Below are 23,544 nucleotides of genomic sequence, written 5' to 3'. Positions count from 1 at the left end.
ATCAACTATCAAATTAAGAGTATTATCATTATCATTAGTATTTTCATAAGTATTATTAAGATTATTACAAGTTTTGTCATTTTAGTATTACTATCATTGTTAGGATTATGATTAACATTGATAATATTATTATAAAAATGATACGATTTATTGGTACTTACATAAAATAATAGTATTATTATCATAAATATATTATTAAGGTTATTATCATTATTTTTACCTTTACTAATATTAACTTATTATAATTATAACTACTGTTTTAATAAACGAACGAAATATATATACATAAATATATTTAACACATACAACATAACAAAGTATTTCTTTTCTATATATATAAAACGAATATATGAAACCTAAATATATTATTAATATAAATATAATATAACTAATAAGTTATGTATGCATATATATAAAATTATTCTATTACGATTATGAATATTAATAAATATACAAATGATATAGGTTCGTGAATCCGAGGTCAACCCTATACTTGTTCAATGTCAATCTATGTATTTTTACTACAAAATACATTAGGTGAGTTTCATTTGCCTTTTTACCCTTTATATTTTTGGGCTGAAAATACATGCGCAATTTTTATAAATGTTTTAAGAAATAGACACAAGTAATTGAAACTTCATTATATGGTTGAATGATCGAAATCGAATATGCCCCTTTTTATTAAGTCTGGTAATCTAAGAATTAGGGAACAGACACCCTAATTGACGCGAACTCTAAAGATAGATCTATCGGGCCTAACAAACCCCATCCAAAGTATCGGATGCTTTAGTACTTCGAAATTTATATCATGTCCGAAGGAGGATCCCGGAATGATAGGGATATTCTTATATGCATCTAGTTAATGTCGGTTACTAGGTGTTCAATCCATATGAATGATATTTTTGTCTCTATGCATGGGACGTATGTTTATGAGAAATGGAAATATGAAATCTTGTGGTCTATTAAAACTATGAAATGATTATTTATGATAAACTAATGAACTCACCAACATTTTGGTTGACACTTGAAAGCATGTTTATTCTCAGGTACGAAGAAATCTTCCGCTGTGCATTTGCTCATTTTATAGATATTACTTGGAGTCAATCATAGCATATTTCAAAAGATGTTGCATTCGAGTCGTCGAGTTCATCAAGATTATTATTAAGTCAATTATAGTTGAATATATTATGAAATGGTATGCAGGTCGTCAACTTTCGTTGTAAAGAAAGATTGTCTTTTAAAATCGAATGCAATGTTTGTAAAATGTATCATATAGAGGTCAAGTACCTCGCGATGTAATCAACTATTATGAATCGTTTATAATCAATATGGACTTCGTCCGGATGGATTAGGAAGGGTCTCTACAGTTGGTATCAGAGCGGTGGTCTTAGCGAACCAGGTCTTGCATTAGCGTGTCTAACTGATAGCTGTTTAGATGCATTAGTGAGTCTGGACTTCGACCGTGTCTGCATGTCAAAAGTTTTGCTTACCATTTCTAGTCGGAAATCATCTGCTTATCATTCTTAGTCTAGACACATCTTACTGCATTGATTGCATGAATAGTATATAGACAAAATCCATATCTTAACGTATCTGTCACTGTAGACTTTATCTGACACGTTTCCTTAATTTTCTCCGTAATTCACGGGATCTTTGGAAGTATGTATACATATACTATATATAATTAGAATATCATTCGATATTCGAAAATCATTTCATATCAAAACCCTTTATCTGATCGTGAGAGATGGATCCTACACCTAGCTTGGATTCCATTAGTTCCGGAAGCGATTTCGAGATGTATATTGAAGCAGACTCCGAAGTCAATGAACCAGAAGTGCCTCAACCATTTAGTTATTTTTCTTTCTGGAGGAGATGGGGGTGGGTCTGAGACTTACTCACTCGATGGAGAAGTGAAGAAGGCGGGCCCTACCGCGAACCAAACTTACCTCCTAACATCGGAGAAAATGATGTACTCACCGGTGAACCTATGCGCAACACTGTATTCACCCTTCTTGCTAAAGTTTTCCACCTCGAAGGTCGCATTACTGCAATCTCAGAAAATATTCAACCTCTACTTCCGAATACCAATCGAAGGGGAATATTAGAAGAAGTTAGGAACTTCGAATGGATAATCAAGATCTATCGAATCAGATGAATGGATGGATAGAAATGATAGAGGGTAGGATTGAAAACCTGACAAGAATGGTGCGTGATCTACAAGCTATACTTACTACACCAACATCATCACCAACCTCAGCACCAACAACACTTGTAGCACTGACAGCAATAGTACCACCATCAGCAGCACCAGCAGCATAACCAGTACCAACAACAACAACATCATCACATGTCTCAACCTCGTAATCTATACCTCAAGCATAATCATCGTTCTACGAATCGCTCTACATAAACTATCTTTGTCCTTCATGGCAATTATGTAATCTTTAATGTTTTAGAGATTATGTACTCTAGTTTTAGCCGTAAATCTGATGAGTTTAATATCACATTGACTCATTAAATCCATGATTACATCTGAAGAAAATATATATGTATATATGTTTTCATAAAGATTGTAATTAAAATTTTTATTGTACAAACTGTTAATGGTGAAAATATTTTAACGGGTAGGTAATACCCGAGGAATATTTAGATTTCGCATTAATAAGTTACACTATACATTCTTCGAATCTGATTCAAAAGTCATTTACAATCCTACTTACAACCACAGCTATACGAATCCGTTCACCATAGAATAACCATTTTCATTCAATTTCATACTTGGATTTTGACCTATCAGAATTCAACAAGTGGCATAATGAAGAAATAATGGACACAATAAAAATTGATTAGAAACAGACTAATTGACAATATGAAATTTTGTTAAGAAACCACGCTAACAAAATCCTAGCTAACTGTTAATTCCGTATTACATTTTATTTATCGCAATTTATTTATCGCAATTTAATTATCGCAATTTATTTTATCGCAATTTTAATTCTCTCAATTTTATTTATCGTCATTTAATTTCTGTTAATTATTTTACGCACTTTATTTATCATCATTTAAATACTGTTATTTACGCATTTAAATATCGGGACACGTATACAAGGTTTTGACATATCATATCGACGCATATATATATATATATATATTATTTAGAATAACCATAGACACTCTATATGCAGTAATGATCGAGTTCTCTATATAGGGTTGAGGTTGATTCTATAATAATATATATACTTTGAGTTGTGATCGAGTCTGAGACATGTACACGGGTCACGATACGTATTAATTAATTCGATTATTATATATTAAACTATATATGAATTATTGAATTGCTAACTGTGGACTATCAATTGCGGACTACCAGCATTGGACAATTAAAATGAATTAAAATATTGATTATAACGTATGAAACTAAACAATTCTTCAAGTTTGCCACTTGATTTCATCTCATTTGTATCTTGACGATTACAATCTGCGTTCAAACATTTCATAATTCTTGAAAACACCTCAATCGAGAGGATGAACAAACCACATTTCATCTACGGAAGGAAAAGATTGATGCATATAATTATGCACCTGAAAACACTCGGAACCCGAGTAAACGTTTAACACGTATCTGTGCTAAATCCTTTGGCATTGTTATTACCGAAAATAACATTGCAATTCCTTTTCAAAATAGCCAGTTTTGTCACAGCTTCAGCAAGCCAACTTTGACTTTTCATCCAGATTGGTCTTATTATAACCTTGATATATAAGTTTGCCTTTCGTCATCGTTACCGGGGAACCGTTTATATCCCACCACATTAGCAGTAAACGTACCAGCAACCTCGTTACTTTTTGACTTACATCTCTATGATAAATCATTGTATTTATTCATTGGAACCCTATCATATACTCATCCGCATCTTGTAACGAGAACTGACATACCAATTACCGGGAATCAGCAATCAGTACTTTGAAAACTCACAGCATATCTACATCAACAGTTATATGTATAACATTCATCTCTTAGAAATATGAACTTTCATTATGAAATTCTGAAAAACACTCAGTCTACAAATCAATACTCTGAATGTTGAAAAAGCTGAATGAAGCAGTAGAAACTGTAGGCAACCGTAAACGACCTTAGTCGTCGGAAGCTTAATGATAAAGAATAATATGTTGGAAAAGCTCAGAAACGTTGGAACTGGAAAATGGATAAAGTTAACCATGAAGGAGACCAAGGACAAATACAAGGACCATACCCTATATTCAAAGAATCCAGATAATTCTGGATCCGTTGAAATCTTTAGAGAATATCTTGCTCCGAAGTCATGTTAAAATCTTGCAGAAAATCTTTCTCTATCGACCATCGAACTTAGAAATTCCAAAATATCATCATCAATATATTCGATATTTCTGAGGATATTTTCATAAATATTCTCGTCCAAAATTATATACCTCTTCATGCTTCCTGTGTATCATTATATTGGAAACATTCAATAGAAAATTTAGTACCGAAAAGCAAATTATGCGAAACTATGAAGAAAGCCGTGGACAAATCACAAAGAATAAGTTTGACTCCAAAGAATCCAAAGGATTCAATACCTGCTGAAGTCTTTAGCGAATATCTTGCTCCTTACTCTAAACCCTTGCGGACAATAGTTTCCATCATTCTCCGATCTTAGATATTCTAAGATATTATCGTATCATTCATTATAAATATCCTCCATATTTCTGAAGATATTTTTATAACTATTCTTATATGAAATCATTAATCTATTCATGATATCAGTGTTACATCATATAGAAACTATTAGTTTCTATATTCTGTAAACTTTCGAACCAAAAATATGAATGTTATTGAAGTAATGTTGGGAACTGGTGCATGAGTTAGTATAATATAATGACACTTGATCAACGTGATTTTATTACAGTAAGTCATGCTGAGTTTCTAATGAGACGTGATGATTCACAGATCATAACGTCATCACGTGCCATGTCACATAACTCTTTCATTCTGCGTAACTTCTGAACATATCAAACATATATATTCTTGATAGTTCTATACTCAGTGATTCTGATAATTTGACAAATCAAATCGTGCTAATACCTTCTTTCTTATTTAGAACATGATGTTTATCCAAAATTCCATACTTACGAATTCTGGACCATTACTCGCTTTACTAGAGGTCGGGAGGATAATAAAAAGGCAAAGAGATCCAAAATATAAGAGAAAATATAAAGCCCAACAACAACACCGAAATTACAAACCGTGGATATCAGTGCGTATAGCAATATAAAGACACGGGAGGATTATAAATACAATAATCCCTAGAGCATAGTAGAAATAAATGGATTCCTCCGATGGAAGTTAGAAAAGGAGAATGATTGTTGCGATAGTCAGGATAAGGACAAAAATCAGAACTGGATTAAGCATTTTCACAATCTTTTGAATTTGGGAATTGGGTATAGGAGTGGTGAAAATAATGGAACGGAAGAGTTTAATTTATAATGGAAATATCAAACAGAGTAATCGAGGCAGATCACCGTATTTAATTATAGAAATCTAAATTTCCTTATTCGCAGAAGAATCAAATCTTTTAGATTTCGAAGATTTTCTTCAAATCCCTTAAATTCTGGAATTCAACCAAAACAGCGTCAAAAGTTAAGACGCATCCTGTTTTCTAAATTCAATCGTGACTACGTCAAAAGTTAAGATGCATCTTACTTTTAAAATTCAACCCTGACTCTGTCAAAAGTTACGACGAATCTTTACTTATCTTATTTCAATCTTTTGTGATAATTTTACTCGTACGCTTCGAATAATTGAGTTGTTTTTATTCAAATCACCTGATGGTGATAAAACTTTAATTATTGACTCATATTCGTCATAGAAATATTTTTATTGTTAACCATGACCACCTCACTCAAATTTTGGGACGAAATTTCTTTAACGGGTAGGTACTGTGATGACCCGGGAATTTCCGACCAAATTTAAACTTAATCTTTATATGTTTTTGACACGATAAGAAAAGTCTGTATTGTTGAGTCTCGAAAGTTTTGGAAATATATTCATGTAATCAATTACCCTTATACTATGCTCGACGATTCACGAACCATTGGGTTGCAATTAAATAATTATAATCATATAAATGTAGGTATAAATAATAAATAATAAATAATAAGTAAAATAATATACAAGATAATAAGGTTGTTGAAATGGTTACATATATGAAAAAGATTTCCATATAATTGATAATTATATGTATTTTGTAATATAATAAAACATATGAATGTTAAATATTAAAAATATGTTATTACATGATTAGTAAATATTACATAAATAATAAATTGTAATATTTTTATATTGAATGTAATTACAAGTTAAAAACATAAATATTATATTAATAATATTACTTTCATTGTAACTATTAATATTAACATTAATATTTATATTATTATCTTTGGATATAAAATATATATAAATATACGAAATATGATATGAACAAGTAATATTAATATTACTATAGAAACACGTGACTTATTTATATCTTCATTATTATTATTTACTTTAACCAGTAAAATTATTAATAATATCATTTAAGTTATCAAGAATCATTATTATCATATATTAATATAATTATTATTAGTATTAACATAAAAATAATAAAACTTATTAATAATATTATTAATAAAATCATTATGAGCATTATTATAACTATTAGTGTTATGATTCTTAAAAATTGTCATTATTAGAATAATTATTATTAATAGATTTATTATTATGTTATTAATATTAATAAAATTCAGTATTATTATTTATTACTAATAAAATTATTCTTATTAAAATTAATTTTTTTTTTAAAAAAGACAAGAATAAAGCTGTATTCTATTTAAATTCCTTATCATCTTTGAAACTTTTTAATTTCTTGATTGTAAATTTGTCAACTCAGACACAGGCACAAAACAAAAACCGTTTGAGATCAATATCAATCAACAGTACGAATTGTTACAAATTGCTATCAAGTTTTTAGTTTATATTATTTTTGTCTACTTTAATTATTTCTGTCGACTACCTAATGATATAAATCAAGCGAGTTTATCAGTGTCAGTAACAAACTCGTTAAGTTCAGTAACTACTATCATCAATTATATCTACAAATTGTGTGAATTAAATAGAAAAATATATATATATATATATATATATATATATATATATATATATATATATATATATACCACTCGTATTCCCTGCTTTTACCTCAAAATATAAACAGCTCGATTTCAATCAAATCTTCAAAATGTAGAATTGCAGTCTTATTAGGAATCTTTCAATCAAACTATATGCAAAATCTCAGGTCTTAACTCTTTCTATCGAGCTTCAATTTTCGAGTCAAATATTTGATTTCAAAAAGTCAACTGAGATGTTCTTGGAGAAATCCATGTTCGTGTTTGAGTTTTGAATTCAATTAACGATTTGGAAAGTTTGTATGAGTGATTAGAAATATATTTTATGTTATAACCTTGGCCTAAAACAATCGCGAAATCAAAAATCAATATTTTTTTTTAAAAAGCTGCGACAGCAGCGACTTTCATATATATATTTTTATTTTTTTTTGTTAACCAAGAAAACAAGTTATATGTTTGTAATCGTTTGCAAGTCTTAAACAAAACAAAGTATTCGTTGATTATGATTAAAAGGGAGGTCTGATCAATTTACATTGTGAACAAGATGAATACTAAGGGAAACAGAGAGGGAGGATTAAATAAATTTGGATTTGGGTTTAGTCAGATACAATGAGACAGATGAATGGTTAGGAGGTTGTGTTGGTTAGCGAGGGGTCGGGGGTTCGAACCCAGGCAATGGCAAACGTTTTGTTTAAGGCTGATAAGGTAGTTCTATTTTATTATTATTATTATTATTATTATTATTATTATTATTATTATTATTATTATTATTATTATTATTATTATTATTATTATTATTATTATTATTATTATTATTATTATTATTATTATTATTATTATTATTATTATTATAGTTATTATTATAAATTTATGTTATTATTATTGTGTTAATAATTATTATCACTAATATTAATGTTATGAGTATTATTATCATTAAATAACTAATATTATTATTATCATCATTGTTTATACTATTATTACTATTATTATTAGTATTTATTATTGTTATTAGTAAGATAAATGTTATTACTCCTAACAACTAGAAGTATTGATATCATTGATCAAATTTTATCAACTATCAAATTAAGAGTATTATCATTATCATTAGTATTTTCATAAGTATTATTAAGATTATTATAAGTTTTGTCATTTTAGTATTACTATCATTGTTAGGATTATGATTAACATTGATAATATTATTATAAAAATGATACGATTTATTGGTACTTACATAAAATATTAGTATTATTATCATAAATATATTATTAAGGTTATTATCATTATTTTTACCTTTACTAATATTAACTTATTATAATTATAACTACTGTTTTAATGAACGAACGAAATATATATACATAAATATATTTAACACATACAACATAACAAAGTATTTCTTTTCTATATATATAAAACGAATATATGAAACCTAAATATATTATTAATATAAATATAATATAACTAATAAGTTATGTATGCATATATATAAAATTATTCTATTACGATTATGAATATTAATAAATATACAAATGATATAGGTTCGTGAATCCGAGGTCAACCCTATACTTGTTCAATGTCGATCTTTTTATTTTTACTACAAAATACATTAGGTGAGTTTCATTTACCTTTTTACCCTTTATATTTTTGGACTTAGAATACATGCGCAATTTTTATAAATGTTTTAAGAAATAGACACAAGTAATTGAAACTTCATTATATGGTTGAATGATCGAAATCGAATATGCCCCTTTTTATTAAGTCTGGTAATCTAAGAATTAGGGAACATACACCCTAATTAACGCGAACTCTAAAGATAGATCTATCGGGCCTAACAAACCTCATCCAAAGTACCGGATGCTTTAGTACTTCGAAATTTATATCATGTCCGAAGGAGGATCCCGGAATGATAGGGGATATTCTTATATGCATCTAGTTAATGTCGGTTACCAGGTGTTCAATCCATATGAATGATATTTTTGTCTCTATGCACGGGACGTATGTTTATGAGAAATGGAAATATGAAATCTTGTGGTCTATTAAAACTATGAAATGATTATTTATGATAAACTAATGAACTCACCAACCTTTTGGTTGACACTTGAAAGCATGTTTATTCTAAGGTACGAAGAAATCTTCCGCTGTGCATTTGATCATTTTATAGATATTACTTGGAGTCAATCATAGCATATTTCAAAAGATGTTGCATTCGAGTCGTCGAGTTCATCAAGATTATTATTAAGTCAATTATAGTTGGATATATTATGAAATGGTATGCAGGTCGTCAACTTTCGTTGTAAAGAAAGATTGTCTTTTAAAATCGAATGCAATGTTTGTAAAATGTATCATATAGAGGTCAAGTACCTCGCGATGTAATCAACTGTTGTGAATCATTTATAATCGATATGGACTTCGTCCGGATGGATTAGGACGGGTCTCTACACTCACGATGTAACCAAATGTAATATATTCGTCTTGATAGATTAGGACGGGTCATTAAAGTTGGTATCAGAGCGGTGGTCTTAGCGAACCAGGTCTTGCATTAGTGTGTCTAACTGATAGTTGTTTAAATGCATTAGTGGGTCTGGACTTCGACCGTGTCTGCATGTCAAAAGTTTTGCTTATCATTTCGTGTCGAAAATTACCTGCTTATCATCCTTAGGAAATTACCTGCTTATCATTCTTAGTCTAGACACGTTTTACTGCATTGACTGCATGAATAGTGTATAGACAAAATTCATATCTTAGCGTATCTGATAATTCATATTTTAGCGCATCTGTTACTGTAGACTTACCTGACAGCTTCCGTAGATTCCTCCGTAACTTATGGGATTTTAGTATTATATATGCATATGTAAATTATGTATTGCAGGGTACTTATCTACATCCTATAATCTATTTCTTATCGAAAATCCTTCATCTGATCGTACGAGATGAATCCCTCAACCAGTTCGAATTCCTCGGATTCCGACAGCTATTTTGATATGGAGTTTCACCTAAGCTCTGAAAGCAGTGTCTCCAGAATGAATCAACCAATTCATCTGATGGGTTCGAAGCCTACTTAATCATTGGAGACAAAAAGAAGGTGATCCTTTACATCAACCAAATTTACCTCTTGGCGAAGAACCTGAAGCACTTACCGGTGAACCAGTCCGAAATATCATTTTCACCCTCATTTCCCGAATATCTCGTCATGATTACATAATATCTCAGATTCTAAACCTTAGTCATTCACTCATTCTTACCGACAATCATCCTGGAGTAATCGAAGAAGTCAACGAGCTTCGTACCTGAGTAATGATTTTTGAAGAATATGGTGCAAAATTTACCCGCTTCAGCAACATCATCGGCACCAACAGTACCATCAGTAACAGCACCAGTACCATCAACAACCCATGCCTCAACATCTCATTCTGTACCTCGAGTATAATCATCGTTCTACGTATCGTTCTACATCAATTATCTTCGTTCTTCATGATGATTATGTAATCTCTAATGTTATAGAGATTATGTAATCTAGTTTTGACGGTAAACCAAATGAGTTTTATACTATATTAACTCATTAAATCATTAAATCTATGATTACATTTGAAGAAAATATATATGTAAGTATATTTTCACAAAGATTGTAATTAAAAAAAAATTCTTTCGTACAAACTGTAATGGTGAAAATATTTTAACGGGTAGGTAATACCCGAGGAATATTTAGATTTCACATTAATAAGTTACACTGTACATTTTTTCGAATCTGATTCAACAGTCATTCACTATCCTACTTACATCCACAGATATGCGTATCCGTTCACCGCAGAATAACTATTTTCATTCAATTTCATATTTGAATTTTGACCTATCAGAATCCAACAAGTGGCATAATGAAGAAAAAATTTGACAAAATAAAATTTGTTAGAAATAAACGAATTAACTATAAGAAATTCTATTAAGAATCCACGCTAACAAAATCCTAGCTAGCTGTTCCTAGCTAACTATTTATTCCTTATTACATTTTATTTATCGCAATTTATTTATCGCAATTTATTTATCGCGATTTTAATTCTCGCAATTTATTTATCGTCATTTAATTTCTGTTATTTATTTTACGCACTTTAAATATCGGGACACGTATATAATGTTTTGACATATCATATCGATGTCATCTATATATATTATTTGGAATAACCATAGACACTCTATATGCAGTAGCGATCGAGTTCTCTATACAAGGTTGAGGTTGATTCTACAATAATATATATACTTTGAGTTGTGATCGAGTCTGAGACATGTATACAATGGGTCACGATACGTATTAATTAATTCAAATATTATATATATGAATTATTGAACTGCTAACTGTGGACTATCAACATTGGACAATTAAAATGAATTAAAATATTGATTATAACATATGAAACTAAACAATTCTTCAAGTTTGCCACTTGATTTCATCTTAAACCATTTGTATCTTGACGATTACAAACTGCGTTCAAACCTTTCATGATTCTTGAAAACACCTCAATCAAGAGGATAAACCAACCGCACTTCATCTACGGAAGAAAAAAATGATGCATAGAGTTATGCACCTGAAAACACTTGAAACCTGAGCAAACATTTAACACATATCTGTGCTAGCTCCTTTGGTGTTGTTATTGCCGAAGATAACTTTGCAATTCCTTTTCAAATTAGACAGTTTTGTCACAGCTTCAGCAAATCAATTTTGACTTTTCATTCGAATAAGCTCTATTAGAACCTTGTTATATAAGTTACCTTTCGTCATCATTACCGAGGAACCGTTTATATTCCACCACATTAGCAGTAAACTTACCAGCAACTTCATTGATCTTGGACTTTCCGAAAAATCATTACATTCAGTGAAACCTTATCATTTACTCATTTACATCTTATAACGAGAATTACTATACCAATTACCGGGAATTAGCAATCAGTATTTTGAAATCTCACAGCATGTCTACATCAATAGTTATAAGTATACATATAATCCTTATCTCTTAGAATTATGATCTTCCATTCTGAAATTCTGAAAAGCACCCAGTCTACGAATCAATACTTCAAAGTTTGAAAAAGCTGAATGAAGCAGCAAAAACTGTAAACGACCTTAACAGTCAAAAGTTTGATGATAAAGAAGGATACGTTGGAAAAGCTCAGAAAAGTTGGAACTGGGAAACGAATTGAGCTAATCACGAAGGAGACCAAGGACAAATACAAGGACCATACCCTATATTCAAAGAATCCAGGTAATTCTGGATCCGTTGAAATCTTTAAAGAATATCTTGCTCCGAAGTCATGTCAAAATCCTGCGGAAAATTTTCCTTCATCAACCTTCGAACTTGGAAATTCCAAAATATCATCATAAATATCTTCAATATTTTTGAGGATATTTTCATAAATATTTTTGTCCGAAATTATATACCTCTTCGTGCTCCCTGTGTTTCATTATATTGGAAACTTCTGTAAAATCTAAGTTTAATTTATGAATGAATTCTAGAGAAATGTAAAGAAATTGATGCATGAGTTAGTATAATATAAGGACACTTGATCAACGTGATTATATTACAGTAAGTCATGCTGAGTTTCTAATGGGACGTGATGATTCATAGATCATAACGTCATCATGTGCCATGTTACATAACTCTTTCATTCTGTTTAACTTCTGAACATATCAAGAAAGTATATTCTTGATAGTTCTTTTCTCAGTGATTCAGATAATTTGACAAATCAAATCGTGCCATTACGTTCTTTCTTGTTTAGATCATTAAGTTCATTCGAAACTCCATACTTATGAATTCTGGACCATTACTCGCTTTACTAGAGGTCGAGAAGAAAATAAAAATACAAAGAGCTCCAAAATATAAGAGAAAATATAAAGCCTAGTAACAACACAGGAATTACAAACAGTGTATATCAATGCGTATAGCAATATAAAGACACGGGAGAATGAAAAATACTATAACCCCAAGGTAATAGTAGAAGTGAATAGATTCCTCTGGTGGTAGTTGAAAAAGAAGAGTGATTGATACGATAATCAAGAAGATATTAAGGATTAGAACTGGATTAAGCATTTTCAAAATCTTTGGAAATATGAATTAAGAAAGAAAGTAGTGATGTGGTGAAAATCAATGAAACGGGGGAGGTTGATTTATAATGGAAGTATCTGACAAAGCAATCGAAGCAGATGACCGCATTTAATTAAAGAGATTCAAATTTCCCTATTTTCCGAAGAATCAAATCTGATATAGATTACGAAAATTTTCTTCAAATCCCTTGAATTTCGGAAATCCACCATAACTACGTCAAAAGTTAAATCTCTATCTCAATCTTTTGTGACAACTTCACTCATACGCATCACATAATCAAATTGTTTTATCTATATTAATCAATAATGATAAGACTCTATTTATCAACTCTTATTCGTCATGAAAACATTTTTATTGTTAGCCATGACGACTTCACTCAAATTTTGGGACGAAATTTCTTTAACGGGTAGGTACTGTGACGACCCGGAAATTTCCGATCAAATTTAAACCTAATCTTAATATGATTCGATGCGATAAACAAAGTCTATTAGAGTGCGTCTCAAAATTTTTGAACTATTTTTGTACATTCATTTAGCCTTTGACTATTCCCGACGATTCACGAATAATTATTTGTAAATAAATATGTGTATATATATATATATATATAAATGTAAGTATGTATAAAAATTTAAAATTTTAAAATATAATGTAAACATTAGAAATAAGTATGTAAAATAAGATACAAAACAAATAGCTATAATTTTAAATGAATTTGAATATATATGATTTCTATTAATAATTATTATATTGAAATATATATAAAATATACAATTGATATATATATATACAAATATGTTATTATATAAGATAGATATTACATAATTAATAAATGGTAATATTAATATATTAAATGTAATTAAAAGTTTAATTATGGTTGTTATATTATTAATCAGTATTATTAATAAAATTATTATATTTATTTGATTTGTTATATTATTATTGCTAATATTATTGTTATCATTATTAATAACATTATTATTATAATTAGTAATAAAAATTATGATAATAAATATTATTATCATTATTTATACTATGAACTATTATTATGATAAAAATAATACAAATTATTATTATTTCTAACATTTTTATTAATAAATATTATTATCATTACTTCTATCCTTATTATTATTAGTATAAATTTTGGTAAAATTATTATTAATACTATTATTATTATTATTATTATTATTATTATTATTATTATTATTATTATTATTATTATTATTATTATTATTATTATTATTATTATTATTATTATTATTATTATTATTATTATTATTAATTCTATTATTATTATTAGTATTCTTATTAAAATTAATAATAATAATGGATTTTATTAATAAATTCATATCATTAATTTATGTTATAGAATTTAATATAGCATATATATATAAATACTGATGTACTCCGTATATATATGAAAATACAGATATACTCTGTATATAAATACAGATATTATGTATTTAATTTCAAATCGCTAACTTTCTGTTTAAATTGTCTACTTAATTGATAAACAAGTCAATCTCAATTCAAGAATTCCTACAATCAAGATCAAATCACAGATATGATTCCAAATTCTGTTTGATGTAGCTTTCCATACTGTGTTACAATTTTGTTCTGTCTCTAATCTTTTATCCATATATCTCAAATTCTGATTTTCTTTAACTTCTTCCTCTTGTCTGCTTGATATCAACGTCGATTCTTTCTCCAATATCAAATCTTTCACCATCTTGGTTTCCTTTCTGTTTCATATCACTTTCACTAGCAATAATATAAGATATATATGTATATATATAACTATCTTTACATAGACTCAGAAAGAGAAAGCTAAATCATACCATTTTAGAGAACCCATAACTTTTGACCACCACCATCTTCATTAATCACAACAAACCACCCTTCATCTTCAACGAACCATCTCACCACCTTCGTTAAACCCATAACTATTTAAATTCGGTTTTTGCAACCATAACCGCCACCATCTCTTATTTAATGAAACCTACAATGATCTCCTTCATCAAGTCACCACCTCACTTTCTTCTTGATTTAGGACCGACAACCATGAAAGGACCCATTCATATACATTATAAATGATTCACAATAGTTGATTACATCGCGAGGTATTTGACCTCTATATGATACGTTTTACAAACATTGCATTCGTTTTTAAAATACAAACTTTCTTTACATCTAAAATTGACGGCATGCATACCATTTCATATTACATCCAACTATAATTGACTTAATATTAATCTTGATGAACTCAACGACTCGAATGCAACGTCTTTCAAAGTATGTCATGAATGACTCCAAGTAATATCCTTAAAATGAGCTAATGCACAGCGGAAGATTTCTTTAATACCTGAGAATAAACATACTTTAAAGTGTCAACCAAAAGGTTGGTGAGTTCATTAGTTTATCTTAATAAACCATTTCTGTAATAGTAATAGACCACAAGATTTCATATACATAAACGTTTTAATAAAAATATTCTAAGTGGTTGAACACTTGGTAACCATACTTAACATTTAATCAAAGTCGCATATTCCCTTTATTATGAAATCTCCCTACACTGTACCAAGTGTAGTCACTGAAACGAAGTACTGTGCAACCATTGAATACTGGTCGTCCAGTCCGGTTGGGGTTGTCAGGCCCGATAGATCTATCAACAGGATTCACGTTTACAATACCGCATGTAAATGGTAGTTACCAAGCTATTAGGGAAAAATATGCGAAGTGGTACAACTCAACGTAGAATATGTTTTTAGTACTTGTGTCCATTTCGTAAAACAGTTATAAAACAATGCATGTATTCTCAGCCCAAAAATATATATAAAAAGGGAGTAATAAAACTCACAATACTGTATTTCGTATCAATTATGTATATGACGGCACTGAACAAGTGCAGGGTTTGTCTCGGATTCACGAACCTATATTAAGTATATATATTTATATGTTGGTCAATATCTGTCTAACAATTTAGGTCAAGTCGTAGTGTATCATAATCCTAATGCTCGAGACCGACATGCAAAAGTCAACAAAAGTCAACTTGACCCAAAATGACTTCCAAAATCTATACATGTTTATTATATAACTTATATATAGTCGTTTTATATATTTAAATATATTTATCAGATCTTATTATACTAAATAATACAAGTCATTTATTAATAAATAAAAATTTATATTTAAATTCATATATGATAAAAATATACTTTTATATATCTCAAGTAATAAAATTTATAAAATTCACTTAATATCATAAAAATATAGTGGTATGTATTATTAATGTAATTATATTACGTGTGGTAAAAATATCTTTGTACGCATATTTATTTGATAAAATAATATTGATAATAATAATAATGATAAAAATAATAAAATGATAGTTTCAATAAAAATATTAATTTTTAGTAATAAAGATAATTTTAGTAATAACATCAACTGATAACAATTATAATAATCGTTTTAATAATAATATTAAAATTAATAATAATTCAATTGACCATATCTTTTAATCCGTTCATCGAACCCACACGATTTCTAAATGAAAAGTTATTAATTTTTCTTTAGCTTTTCAACGACATGCATATCATATACCTTATCTCAGTAGCATATGTATCAAATTCGTGATTTATCATAAACTATTTAACGACGAAACTAAGCATACAAACATGCATAATCATATATACTCGAGCACTAGTCAGGGATACACTATTAATATATAAAAGATAAGATATGAATGCTCACGTATCAATATTGTGATTCAATATTGCAGGAAATTACGTAGACGCAACGAAAATGATAAACGTTAGGTTGACCTCACGAGCAATACCCTCGAACAATACCCATAACCTCCATAGCTATAACCCATAATTTCCTTAGCTCTATCCCGTTTGAAAACTTATTTTGAAATCATCTGAATATAACTCCGTCGTAGTATTTTATGTATACTAATAATATCTTAAAATAATACTAAGTATATATATATATATATATATATATATATATATATATATATATATATATATATATATATATATATATATATATATATATGTAATTCGATTGAGAGAGTTTAGAGAAATATATTTTCAAGTTTCTATGAAATAATAAAATATATTGAATTCTATTTATAATAGATTTTTGAATTATTAATGTGAATTATTAAAGTATGAATTATTAAAGTGAATTATTAAAGTATGAATTATTAAAATGAATTATTAAAGTATGAATTATTAAAGTGAATTATTAAAGTATGAATTATTAAAGTGAATTATTAAAGTTAAAGTAAAGTAAAAGTAAAGTAAAGGTAAAGTTAAAGTATAGTAAAAGTATAAAACTATGTACGTATAATACGTGTATAAATATATTTAATATTAATTTAAATCGTTATATCATAAAATATTTTAGAAAAGTAGAATTATATATATTCATAATAGGTTTCAAGTTTTTAAATTACAGTCTGTTGGTGAAGCATGTGATAAAGTCCAAAGGTTTAATAAACGTATGAAATCATCTTAATGAAAAATGTCGAGTTACTTAACTTGTCGATATCCAACATCTAACTTATTTACACTCCACGTTCTTACTTATAGATCACTTTACCATTTTTCGAATATTGTCAAAAAGAATGGATTTCTTAAATCACAGTGGATCTCATAACATTGGCCCGTAATCATATCATAATGTATCTGATAATTCAATCATTTGATATTATCTCTTAATTCTGTCGATAAATATATCGAAACAAATACGTTCAAAGGGTAATTGATTACATGAATGTAGTTCCAAACTTTTTGAGATTCAACATTACAAATTCTGCTTATCGTGTCGGAAACATATAAAGGTTAGGTTTAAATTTGGTCGGAAATTTTCGGGTCGTCACAGTACCTACCCGTTAAAGAAATTTCGTCCCGAAATTTGATCGAGGTTGTCATGGCTAACCATAAAAATGTTTTCATGACGGATATGTGTTTGATAATGCTAAAAACGAACATATATTTCATAGCATTATTCCTCAAGAAAGACAAGCTTTTAGTTGCAATTGTCCTATTTACAAGTGATATTCGTTTAAATAATAAAAGGTGAAGACAAAAGACAGATTCGACGAATTAAAGACGCAAACGACCAAAAAGCTCAAAAGTACAAAATACAATCAAAGAGGTTCCAATTATTGATAAGAAACGTCTCGAAATTACAAGAGTACAAGATTCAAAACGCAAAGTACAAGATATTAAATTGTACGCAAGGACGTTCGAAAATCTGGAACCGGGACCAGAGTCAACTCTCAACGCTCGACGCAACGGACTAAAAATTACAAGTCAACTATGCACATAAATATAATATAATATTTAAATAATTCTTATAATTATTTATACATTATATTTATTTAATTAAAACGTCGACAAACAAGAAAACAAGAATTTTGAGCTGTCACCTACCACCATGCGATCGCATGGCCTGGAGGCACAAAAGCCATGCGATCGCATGGCCAACTTTTTCAGTTCACAAGGTCTATAAAACACGAGCTCTGGTGTACCATATATCCATATCTTTCTCTCTATCTCGTAAATATATATATATATATATATATATATATATATATATATATATATATATATATATATATATATTATAATTTTAATTTTAATTTTAATTTTAATTCTAATAATAAGGGTATGTTAACGAATGTTGTAAGGGTGTAAGTCGAAATTCTGTCCGTGTAACGCTACGCTATTTTTAATCATTGTAAGTTATGTTCAACCTTTTTAATTTAATGTCTCGTAGCTAAGTTATTATTATGCTTATTTAATCCGAAGTAATCATGATGTTGGGCTAAAAATATTAAAATTGGGTAATTGGGCTTTGTACCATAATTGGGGTTTGGACAAAAGAACGACACTTGTGGAAATTAGACTATGGGATATTAATGGGCTTTATATTTGTTTAACTAAATGATAATTTGTTAATTTTAATATAAAGATTTACAATTGGACGTCCCTATAAATAACCATATACACTCGATCGAACACGATGGGCGGGGTATTTATATGTACGAATAATCGTTCATTTAACCGGACAAAGGGAATGGATTAATAGTCACTAGAATTATTAAAACAGGGGTGAAATTATGTACAAGGACACTTAGTATAATTGATAACAAAGTATTAAAACCTTGGGTTACACGCAGTCGATAACCTGGTGTAATTATTAAACAAAGTATTAAAATCTTGTTACAGTTTAAGTCCCCAATTAGTTGGAATATTTAACTTCGGGTATAAGGATAATTTGACGAGGACACTCGCACTTTATATTTATGACTGATGGACTGTTATGGACAAAAACCAGACGGACATATTAAATAATCCAGGACAAAGGACAATTAATCCATGGGCATAAAACTAAAATCAACACGTCAAACATCATGATTACGGAAGTTTAAATAAGCATAATTCTTTTATTTCATATTTAATTTCTTTTATTTTATATTTAATTGCACTTCTAATTATCGTACTTTTTAATTATCGCAATTTTATTTTATCGCACTTTTATTTATTGCAATTTCATTATCGTTATTTATTTACGCTTTAAATTAAGTCTTGTATTTATTTTTAATATTTTACATTTGATTTTAACTGCGACTTAAGTTTTTAAAATCGACAAACCGGTCATTAAACGGTAAAAACTCCCCCTTTATAATAATAATATTACTTATATATATATTTGTATTTTTATAAAATAAAACTAATATAGCGTTAAGCTTTGTTTAAAGATTTTTTTTCCTGTGGAACGAACCGGACTTACTAAAAACTACACTACTGTACGATTAGGTACACTGCCTATAAGTGTTGTAGCATGGTTTAAGTATATCCATTCTCTAAATAAATAAATATCTTGTGTAAAATTGTATCGTATTTAATAGTATTTCCTGTAAAAATATAAGCTATTTTATATACACCTCGCATAACATCAAGTATTTTTGGCGCCGCTGCCGGGGAACAAAATCTAGCTTAAAAGCCGGAAGCGCAACGCTAAATATAAAAAAAAGATTTTTATTTTTAGTTTACTTTTATAAAAAAATACACTTTTGTAAAAATACGTTTTAAATATTCGAAAATATAAAAAGAAAAACAAAAATATAAATATTTTTAAGAGTTTGTAAGTTATATAAAAATTTTCTTTATCTTTATTTTATAAAAAAATAAGTTTTATTTAATTTATATAAATATATTACATAATTTTTTTATTAAAACAGCAAAACAGAAAAAAAAAATAAAAACACTCGAGTCCAAGTACTGTAGCAGCCCAGTGTCTGGCCCGAAAACCTAGCCCATGCGATCGCATGGCCGGGTAACTTAGAACTCATGCGATCGCATGAGCTCTGCAGACACACCAGAATTGACTGAAATCAGCATTTATTACGGATAATAATTATTATTATTTAACTTAAAACCCTAATTAGGGTTGTATTTTTTTATTATTTAGTTTTAGTTTTTATATTTAATTTGTATTATTTAGTTTAATTAGTTTAATTAGTTTATAAAATTAATAGTTTTATAAAATAAATAATATAAAAATAATTTTTTTATAAAAATTGTAATTTTTTACAACTTTTAATATATTTTTATATTTTGTATCTTTTTAATTGTTTTAGCGTAATTTTTGTATTTTTCGCTCGTATTTAGTTTTAAGATATAATTTTTTCCATAGTTATTTTTATATCTTGAATTTTAGGCTTTGCCGTAAAATCCCTTAAGTGCTTTTTCTTTAGACTAAGATTTAGGTGCTTTAGAATTTTGCGACGCCTTTTTAAGTTTTAGTTTCTTTTTAAGTTATTGCCATTTGGGATATAGTTTTACTTGTAAGCTTTAATATTTTTAGACGCAACTTTTAGTTTTAAGTTTTTAGTTCCTTTTTAAGTTTCAACGCGCTACTTTCTTATTTTTATTTTTCGACGCCTTTTACCTATGTATCAATTACCACTCCAATTAGTAATCTCAATTTGCAATTTTAATTTTAAGTTAGTGATAGTAATAAGGTTGGGTTAGTCGAGTGTTTTTAAAATTTTATAAGTCGCTCTTTTTCTTTTCTTTTTCGACCTTTTTCGACGCGCTCTTTTTCTTTCTTATTTCTCGCTATTCTAGTTTTTAGGACTTAGAATTTTCTCTACTTCTTATCTAAATTTCTTAAAATTACGAAAATTTATTTAAGTGGTTAAATTGATAGACATCAAAATTTTCTGTTTCGTAGTAATAGTTGGATTTGTACGTGGACCGGGTTATTGGAGCCAAACAGTACTCAATTATATTGAGACCAAATGAATCCTGCCCCTCTGCTGCATCTTTTGGCTATTCGAAACGTGGGCAAAATCAGAAAAGTCTATTAATTGGATAACTTATATAATTTTTCTTTCCTTTTAAAAACTAATAGGATATTCAGTGAATGCATCGAGCAAGACGTTCACCACCTTTTGTACGTTCACCACCTGTAACCAGATCAAGACATCTAGCAAATATTATCGTCGTTGATTTTTCTTTAGAATCGTCATCCAGTCAACCAAGTACTCCAATTCAAATTTCCGATAATCCATTTTTTGAACCCGACCTCACAATTGAGAATCCGGAGAATATTCAGGGACGATTCATAGATCCTGAACCATTAATTTTTCCTCCGGAAGCACCAATCATTCAAACAGAGATTGTTGAGGAACGAACCATTAAATCAGAATCCTCTAGTGATTCAGATTCAACAAATTCAATTATGGAAAATCTGGAACCTTTAAGCATGGAAGACCGAATGAGAGCTAAACGCACTGGCCAAGGTCACGCAATTACTCATCCTGACATTAATGCGCCAGATTATGAAATTAAAGGACAAATTCTACACATGGTGACTAATCAATGCCAATTTAGTGGTGCGCCGAAGGAAGATCCAAACGAACATCTTCGTACCTTTAATAGGATCTGCACACTATTTAAAATAAGAGAAGTGGAGGATGAACAGATATATCTCATGTTATTTCCCTGGACTTTAAAGGGAGAAGCCAAAGATTGGTTGGAATCGTTACCTGAAGGGGCGATTGATACATGGGACGTTTTAGTTGAAAAATTTCTTAAACAATTCTTTCCGGCATCTAAAGCCGTAAGACTTCAAGGAGAAATTGTTACGTTCAAACAGAAACCGAATGAAACTCTATATGAGGCGTGGACAAGATTTGAAAAGTTATTAAGAGGATGTCCGCAACATGGTTTAGACACCTGTCAAATAGTACAAATATTCTACCAAGGATGCGACATCACTACAAGGAAAGACATCGATATAGCAGCTGGTGGTTCTATTATGAAGAAAACCGAAACTGATGCTTACAAAATTATTGATAACACTACTTCCCACTCACATGAGTGGCACCAAGAAAAAGATATCGTTAGATCATCTAAAGCAGCTAGAGCCGATTCTAGCCATGACTTAGATTCTATTTCAGCAAAGATAGATGCTGTCGTGAGAAGAATGGAAAAGATGACTAAAGATATCCACTCAATACGAATTAGTTGTGAGCAGTGTGGAGGACCACATTTGACAAAAGATTATCTTAGTATTGATCTAACGATGGAACAAAGAGAGAATATTTCAGACATAAACCAAAGGCCTGGAATTAATTATCAGAATAATTATCAACCGCCAAGATCGATTTACAATCAAAACCAGAATTATAATCAAAATGTTCCATACAACAACCAACAAGGTCCTAGTAATCAACAAGTATCCAATAATACTTACAATCAGCAAAGACCTAATTTTCAAAACAAACCACCACAAACCGATGATAAAAAGCCGAATTTAGAAGATATGATGACAAAGCTAGTTGAAACTCAAACGCAGTTTTTCACATCTCAGAAACAAACTAATGAACTAAATGCTCAAGCATTTAGAAATCAACAAGCTTCTATTCAAAATTTGGAACAAGAAGTAAGTAACCTAGCAAGGTTAATAGGTGAAAGAAAACCGGGAAGTTTACCTAGTGATACAAATGCAAACTCCCGGAATGAAACAGCTAAAGCCATTACTACAAGAAGTGGTACAACACTTAAACCACCTGAAATACCTGTAACTTCTGATGAAACTATTCCTACTCCACAAGAACCACAACCTGATCAAGATAAGGAAAAAGAACCGGTAGTTGAAAAGGTTAATGAAGATAACATAGTTAAGGCTAAACCTTATGTTAAACCATACCAACCACCACTTCCTTACCCGAGTAAAATGAAAAAAGAGAAACTTG

This window comes from Rutidosis leptorrhynchoides, chromosome 4 (genome assembly GCF_046630445.1).
Source record: "Rutidosis leptorrhynchoides isolate AG116_Rl617_1_P2 chromosome 4, CSIRO_AGI_Rlap_v1, whole genome shotgun sequence".
Lineage (NCBI taxonomy): Eukaryota > Viridiplantae > Streptophyta > Magnoliopsida > Asterales > Asteraceae > Rutidosis > Rutidosis leptorrhynchoides.
The sequence above is the reverse complement of the archived record's forward strand: the minus strand, read 5'-3'. Positions refer to the sequence as shown.